This window comes from Vicia villosa, linkage group LG5 (genome assembly GCF_029867415.1).
Source record: "Vicia villosa cultivar HV-30 ecotype Madison, WI linkage group LG5, Vvil1.0, whole genome shotgun sequence".
In the NCBI taxonomy this organism is placed as follows: domain Eukaryota; kingdom Viridiplantae; phylum Streptophyta; class Magnoliopsida; order Fabales; family Fabaceae; genus Vicia; species Vicia villosa.
The window spans coordinates 79,505,532-79,514,283 of NC_081184.1; the positions used below are offsets into that span (position 1 = coordinate 79,505,532).

The window sequence follows — 8,752 nt, forward strand, 5'->3', positions numbered from 1 at the left end:
TACCCTTGCGTTCACACGGTACAGGTGTGTTATCCGTGCGTTCACATAGATTTTGGTTTGATTACCCGTGCGTTTACTGTGCGCTTACATGATACTGGTGTGTTATCCGTGGATTCACTCGGATATTGGTGTGTTATGACTTATGCACATTTTTTTAAAAAAATATTATAAAAATGAAATTAAAAAAAAAATTATCTAACCAAAATAATTTGTTAATTTTAAAAGAGATAAGAAATGAGTGCTTATAAAAAATTTAAATTGTGATATGATAAATTTGTTTTTTATTGTTGATCTTCATCAAAATTATTAATAAATATAAAATTTAAATTTGACAAATAAAAATAAAATATTAAATCATTAAAATATTTAAATTAACAATACTTTTTTATATAAATTACATACATAATTAAACCCACATTTCTAAAAGTCACCGACAAAGTTGGATCATGTGTTTCTTGTACGGTACATGGCCGGTGATTACCAAAATACTGCTTTAGTTTTTCTTCCACAGTGAAAAGAATTTCTTCTTATTTCAAATAAGTTTTAAGTGATACATACCCTTCTGCTTTGGATCATGGAGTGCAGAAGTAAAATTTAAGTAAAATTCGAAGTATTTTTCTAATAAGGCCTACCATAAGACTTCTTTGTGGTGCTCCTTGGAACTTTCTAAATCAATGATTGAGAACCATGTTTAATTACCTCTATATCTTTCTTTCAGAACATACTACCTTCTAAGCTTTTAAGATTCATAGATTAAGACTATAAACCACAACACTAACAACCTAATGTATAGCAAGAATGCCATATATTATGATCTAAACCATCAATTACTAATTTAAGCCTTCTATGATTGCATAAGGATTTATTTACATACATTCTGTAAACTCTAACTGGATTAGATCCAATGAAGTAATGCATAAGGATTTATTTCCATACATTCTGTAAACTCTAATTGGATTAGATCCAATGAAGTAATTAAATGGTAAACTAAACATCTACATCTCTAAAGACAATTTTTTGCACGTTATGTTCTAATAACTTGGAGATTTAGTCATCTACATCTCAAAAGATCTGAGCAATTTCCTCCGGTGTCTTTCCTTTTATCAGCTCATCTACTTTGCTCCATGTTAGCTCCTTCAGGCTCTTGATTTTGATGTAGCATGCAGATGTGCTCAAAGCTTTTTGACATACATGCCACACCAAACACACTCCCATAAGAGCTTATGAAGTTGATGCTACAGTTCATTTTTACTCTCTGCAATTATTACTAATATCTTAGTCTAGTTTAAAAATTTGGATAATAATTGGAATACAAAAAATAGAACTCATGCAATTCAATAGTTGAGCGAAGTATCCAAATAACACTTTGAAATTGACTTTTAGTCATTCCCTACCTTAGTTGTAGAACTGCAAGCCTGCATAGAATACATAAACAGAATAGTATACATCAAAAGATAAACTAATTAAATGCAAACTATAATAGAGAATCTCAAAAATAGCAAACAATGCAAAACCAAGAACGTAATATCATTTTAAATAGTAACACTCAAGCAACTGACAGTTATCTATGCAAATAAACAGAAAGCCTTGACAATTACCTGAAGTGCAAGTTCTCTAGTTGGAGCAATAATAAGACTCCTTAAAAGACCCATGGAAGCGTATTTTTCAGCTTCTTTGCCTGTTTCATCGACTACAATAGTAATTACATCAAAATGATAGAAAAAGAAATTGAGAACACATTAAACAAATTACTTTCCACAGTAGATTATACTAATTTTAAATCAAAAGTTGGACATGCCTCAGTTGTTAAAGAGATTCATGTGACTATGAAGTGCTTCTTTGTACACACGAGTATCATCTGATACAACAAAGAAAGAGGTTCATGTGATTATGAAGATCAAAAGATAGATAACACCTTAGAAATACTAACTCAATTGAAAGACAGTAAGGAGAAGCAGCCAACAGTTCCATAAGTAACACCTTAAAAACTATTAATGTTTATTCTCAATGAATGTAAGAATAGAATCTAGCAAGCTCAAATGAATTGGTATAATCTTAAAAACTTCTCAATTGGTTTTTTACAGACCTACACCATCAATACAGTATGCAAAATGTACTTCAAATACTTATTGTAGAAAATCAATTAGTTACTTCTTAGAAAAGATTATAACCATGGGATTTTGAAGTGTTATTTTGAAGCCTTGAAGAGCCCGCATTGCCATGGATGAGTGTATGTCATCTTCAAAATCTATGAACACAATACCTGGCTTTTTATCAATCAAGCGCACTTTCTTAAACCCTGGGTATGGTTCAAAGAGCATTTCAAGCATTCTACCGGTAGTTTCGTAAGGCAAGTTCTCTATGAACAAAATATTGTCAGGAGAAGCTGCTTCTTGAGAATTAGACCCTGTACGGAATGAGGGTGTTGGGCCACTATCTGCGATTGACAACACCGCTTAAAGATATCATACTCCAAAAACAATAAATTATTCATTGTACATTTGTATTAAAATAATCAAAATCATAAACCTACCCAAATAGCAGCACCTCCAATAAGTGAACTTCCAGTAAAATTCCTCACATCTATACCTTTGCATGATTGAAGAATACCTTCCTCCCAAGGTGTCAAATGTTCCTATGAAAAAAATAAAAACACGCTATCAAGTTCATCCAGATTATTTAGTTTTTGGATAAAGTATTTATCCTTTTAATCTACCAAAGAATATTACTAACAAAAATCTATTTTGTCACCCAAAAAAATCAAAATCTACATCATTTGGCTTGCTGCACCAAATTTAGTCACAAGTAGTTCGGGTTTTCGATAGACAATTTTTTTGCACCCTGGAGGCTATAAATACCGATCCTCACAAAATTTCACCATGTACATACCTACATAATCCACATCACAAACTCATATTCTTCATAAACCTGTAAAAAAAAATCATTAAACCTTTACAAATTCAAAACTTCAAACCAAAACCACTATTAAAAAACCATCCTCATTCTCATGAAGCAACAACTTTAACATTACAATCACAGAAAACCACAACCACTTGTGAAATATGAAAAAATAACAAAAGAAGAAATTCGACACCCTCCTTTAACAACTTAATGTTGAACGAATCAGAAAAGAAGACCGTCGAAAACGCAAGGAGCATTCGAAAAACAAAAAATCTCCGACAACACCCTTCGTCTAGGTTCTACAGACGCACACAAACCGCCCACCTTCCGACGAGGCTGCGCCTCCACCTTTCCTCCAGAGAGAGAGAGAGAGAAAAAGAGACCGATATATGGAAACGAAAAAAGGACGCGAGAGAGAAAATTTGAATTTTGAAAGGGTAGATAATAGGAAAATATCTTTTAAATTGGACCAAGTAAATATTGCAGGGTTTAATTTATTTGGTTGTGCTTTGAAAGGGAGAAGTTGTTTTGTATTTTCCAACAACATGTCCCTCCAGAAAAATACTTGCATGAGCACAAACATAACAGGTGGTTATACAAACAACCAATCACAATTTTTTATTAATTAAAAAATAAAAAATATTTGTTTCTCTCTCCTACTCAATCACAACCACCTCATGAATCCAATTAAAAAAGAAATTAAATTTTAAATAAATTTAAATTTTTCTCTTTTCTTATTGGTTGTTCCTAACATTCATAATTTATGTTCGTATCCATGCAAGTTTTTCTCGTCCCTCCAACTTTCAATTGGCTTTTGAGTTTTTTATGCATAGAGCAGAACAAAAATCGAGTTTTTATTGAAAATTGGAAAGTATCTATTCAATTTTGCATGGATAACTTGAACCAACTTTAATTCTGAAATAATTAAAAAAATAAATTATAAATTATAAAAATATAATAACAATTATAGTAAGATTTCTTAATATAGAAATTTATAAAATAGCAAAGTGGCTAGAATGATGACACTTGGCAAACTTGCCAAAGTTCTCATCTTGCTTTTTTATTATGAACTAGTAACAAACCCGTGCATTCGCACGGGTTCTCGTACGGGACGCGCATTTGTTTCAGATGTATATTTTTTAATACGAAAATGTCTAGTATCCATAAAAAAATAATAATTAAATGTATAGAAAAATGCCTGGTACCCGTGAAAAAATAATAATTGAATGTATAGAAAAATATCTGGTATCCGTGAAAAAAATTAAATATTTTAATCAATAACTTCATGTTCTCATTAATGTTCAATATTATGATCAATAATTTGACAGTCCGGTTAATATTCAATATTTTGAACAATCACTTCACGTTCCCGTTATAATTATTTTAATTTGATGTTATAAAAAATAAAAATGATCATCTTAGTAAAATACTATTTTCAACATAGAAATTTTAAATTTAATAAAAAAAGGGTTAATGAACTTTTTGATCCCTTTAAATATTGCAGATTTCGTTTTTAGTCCATCCAAAATTTTCCTTTAAGAAATCGTCCCTTCAAAATTTTTCGTCTAAACTATTGGTCCCTAACGTCAAATTTGCTAGAGATTAGCTACGACTTTAGCCACCGATTAGCTACGAAATTTGACGTTAGGGACCAATAGTTCGGAAGAAAAATTTTGAAGGGACGATTTCTTGAAGGAAAATTTTGGAGGGACTAAAAACGAAATTTGAAATATTTAAAGGGACGAAAAAGTTCATTAACCCATAAAAAAATTATGTAATATTTATATGTGGGAGTCATTTAATTGTTCAACTGTGCAATAAACACATTGCTGATAGCATTACATGCCTATAATTTAAGAAACGCGCGAGAGATACTATGTATGAATTTGTTTGAAAATTCTAACCTAGTATATAAGTTCTTTATATTAAAGATTTTATTAAAAAATAGGAGACCGCAAGTAGTACTTACCTGTAAAGAAAATGGGAAAAGTTACATATCAATTGGTTAATTTGATTATAAATCTATATAATATAAGATAACAACAACTGAGCAGTGTCACAACAGTAGATGTCAAAGTACTGTCTTGTGACTCTTGTCATATCAGTATTATAGCATAGCTAGAATAAACACATCAAATAGGATAGCATAGGGAAATGATAAAATATAAAATAATAATATCATATATATTATATTCAAGTAAATAGTACATTATCCGAATCATAAATTATAACTGGGTTAGTCTCCTCAAGACTTAATCAAGCATGTAATTCATGAAATACATAGTGATTCACCACTTTTTGCTTCCTATATAAACTACAAAAACTTGAAATCCATTCAATTTTTTAAAATATGATTCACACTGTCAATTTAACCAAAATATTTTCATCTGTTATAATTATAAATTAATTAAAAATATAATTATATATATATATATATATATATATATATATATATATATATATATATATATATATATATATATTGAATTATTTTCTTTATTTTTTTATATTCACAAATATAACGTAATTCTCATTAATATGATATTTTTTAATTTCAAATTATTACATATTTAATATTCTTAAGATAGTTAAAAATAAATTTATTCATTATTTAATAAATTTTTATGTGCATTGTTGTTGACTTTTTATTTTGTAGATTTTTTAGATCAATACTACATATGTTTTTAATAAAATATATTTTTGTAGATCAATATATGTGCATTGTTGTTGGCTTTTTATTTTGTAGATTTTTTTACATAAAATAAATTTTGTAGTTGCGGCAGACACGTCAAGTTCCTTTTTTATATATATTCTTACAAACTGATTAAATTTACCTTTCTCTTTCACTGTGTTGTCTTGTCACTTATATTTCCCGTAAAAGTTTTATATGGACAAAAATCATAGCAGAGTTGTAGAGTTACATCATTTATAGGTCTATGCAATAATTAGAAAAGAAATAAATAATAAAAAAAGTACACAATGTTCACTTTTTCACGTTACCCATTTGCTACTTTATTTGAAATGCTTTTGAACATTTTCAGTATTGGTTAGAGATATTGGATAGACATGATAGAGATAATGCATTGACAGAGTGGGCGATGGAGTAGAAAACACTTTCATGTAAAAAGAAACTTCCCAAACATACCAGTTGAAAGTACTGCAGCAACAATAAATAAAAATAAATAAAAGAATTAGAGAGAATTCCATTTCTCAAACAGACAAGGGCATTATAACATTGATAGGAACATTATTGACACTATAGTTTATAGAGTTTGGTCACATAAGAAGTATATGAAACAATTAGCAAATTTATGTTATAGTTTATGAATAATTAGTCCTTTGGTGTATTGGTTTTGGGCTTATGACTTTGCGATTGCCTTTTGTTTGTATTGTTTAATTGAATTAATCAAAGATTATTGGTTAAAAAAAATAGTTGAATTGAAATTGTAAGACTACTATAAAGATAATGATATACATAGGAATTAAATGTGGTTCAAGTATAATACTTAAAAATTTCGAAACATCAAACAAACTAATGTATTTAACAAAAATCAATATATTATATAATAAATATTAAAATATTGAAGAAATATGTTACTTTATATAAAATTTCTGTTATTGAAATATATATTTATCTATTTCTTTCTAATTACTTTTTTGTTGAAAAATAAAATATTTAAATAATTATCAATTTTAGAGTTTAAAGCAAGAATATTATTATTTTATAAATAACACAATTATTTATTGGAAAGAAAGAAATTAATGTAATTAAATTAAAGATAATTAATGTCATAAAGAATAATAAAATTTATTAATAGTGTAATAACAACTTTATGGTATAAATGGAAGAAAATGATATTAACGTAAATTGATTATAATTTTGTTTATTTTTAATTTATTTTTAATTAGTATTTTCATTTATTATTCAATTTTTTTAAAATTAATTTTTATAACTATGACTTGATATAAATTACATAAATTGTATATTTATTGTATTTATGATGTAAAGTTTAAGAATACCTAATATATTATTGGTTGGTGCAAAATATTTTTAATCCTTATAATAATATTTTTATGCAAGTTTGAAGGGTTGGACCAACTTTCTATGTCTTTTAAATATTGGGAAGTGTATGCCTAAAGATATGTCAGTGGTCATAATATCACCTATGGCCACTTAATATAATTAGATGTGATAGAATTGTGAAATCAGTCATAGTCTTTATACTAAAAGTAATATAAGAAATTTTAGTTGGAGTAAAAAATACAACGGTTGGTTTTGTACAAAGGCTGATTTTAGATACAATTTCCAATACATTAAATTAAATATATTAAATTATTGAAAACATGATATTTAATATAAAATTTTGTAAGTTATATATATTGTGTCCAAATGGTTGCACTCAGAAGATAGAAATTGATTGGGTTACAAATGAAGAGGGATATTTGAAATTTGAATTGATGTGTCGCAATATCAAACATGATCTTCCCCAACACATTCTTTTTAGCTTTATTTGCAACTTTTCCTGTCATCATAAACAACATTTAAAATGAAAAGAAACTCAATAAATAAAAAAGATCAAATTAATATTAAGAAAAAAATACAATAATTAACATTTTCATAATTTCTATCTCCCCACTATCAGTGCATAGAAAATATGAAAATATATCAACATTCAAGGAAAGAAACACAAAAACATCATATATATTATAACTATGTTATCATGTAATAACCACAAAGAAAATTAAATAATAAAAACTTTAAATAAAATTATGTGCAAATCCAGACAACTATATATTTTGAATGTTTGTGTTAATTTTTCTTTCTTCTTCAGTGTCATAAATAGAGAAATTACTTCTTCCTTCCAATAAAACACCATCACAATGTATCTTCATAATCAATAAGAAAACATAATATAAACAGTGAGAGAGAATAAAAATTGGGATTTTCAAACTATTACAAGATTAAATTTTGAGAAATGTCAAACCAAAAGATCATTTTGAATCAAGAAAAGATTTCATTTTTTCAAATATCTATTTTTTTTCCAGATCTGCTTTTGATAACATCTGTAGAATTAAAAACTTCAGATTTTCAAATTATCACAAGGTTAAATTTTGAGATTTGTCAAACAAAGAGATCATTTCGAAAACAAAAAAGATTTCATTTTTTCCTCATATCTATTTTTTCCATATCTGCTTTTGATAAGATCCGGAGATTTTTTTTCTAAGATTGGAATTTCTAAATCTATGTGAAACACAAAACCAACAACAAAAATACATGAGATAACATATATATGAAAAGATAAATCATCATAAGAAAAAAGTTTAAGAAATCTCTAACCAAAAAGAATTCCTAATCCATAAGCGCTTTTGTTCAGATCTGCATAATTTTTTCTTAACCCATCTAGCTTCTAAACAACTCGTTGATCAAGCAGTTTAGATCAACCAGATATAATTTCTCGAAACGTGCAACAACAACAAAAATATCAACAACGAAATAGGCGTCAATGTTTCGTAGATCTAAGAAGAGAAGGATAAAAGTAACATTTTTTTGTTGAAGAAAAAGGAGAGAAGAAAGAAGAATAAGAAGAGAGAGGAAGCAGAATAAAGAAGAAGGAAGATAAAGAGAGAGGTATAGGAAGATAGAATTAAGAAGAAGAGGAAGAGAGAAAACAGAAAATCTTAAGAAAACAGTATGCTTCAATTGAAAAGAAAAGTAGCGTGGAAGGTTGTGCATCAAAAAGTTAATTGATATAATATTTTTTTTATTTTTTCCAACCCATCAGCTTTATAATGAATGAGATAGAAATTGTGGAAAATGAAGAAAAGAAAAAGAAGGATGGGGAAGGCATCC

General features: G+C 27.7%; 2 long non-coding RNA genes across 3 annotated transcripts; both read right to left on the reverse strand.

Moving 5' to 3' along the window:
* Window positions 1–848: 848 nt before the first annotated feature.
* LOC131606777 (uncharacterized) lies at window positions 849–3,295 on the reverse strand. Of its 2 annotated transcripts, XR_009285031.1 has the most exons (5): window positions 2,890–3,295; window positions 2,534–2,635; window positions 2,264–2,437; window positions 1,599–1,858; window positions 849–1,255 (listed from the first exon to the last, which is right to left on the reverse strand). It is a non-coding gene; the product is annotated as an uncharacterized LOC131606777 (long non-coding RNA). The 2 variants fall into 2 exon arrangements; XR_009285030.1 differs by having other exon boundaries at window positions 2,534–3,295.
* A 3,939-nt stretch (window positions 3,296–7,234) lies between these two features.
* On the reverse strand, window positions 7,235–8,444 carry LOC131606778 (uncharacterized). The gene is made up of 2 exons (XR_009285032.1): window positions 8,240–8,444; window positions 7,235–7,424 (listed from the first exon to the last, which is right to left on the reverse strand). It is a non-coding gene; the product is annotated as an uncharacterized LOC131606778 (long non-coding RNA).
* Window positions 8,445–8,752: the final 308 nt, after the last annotated feature.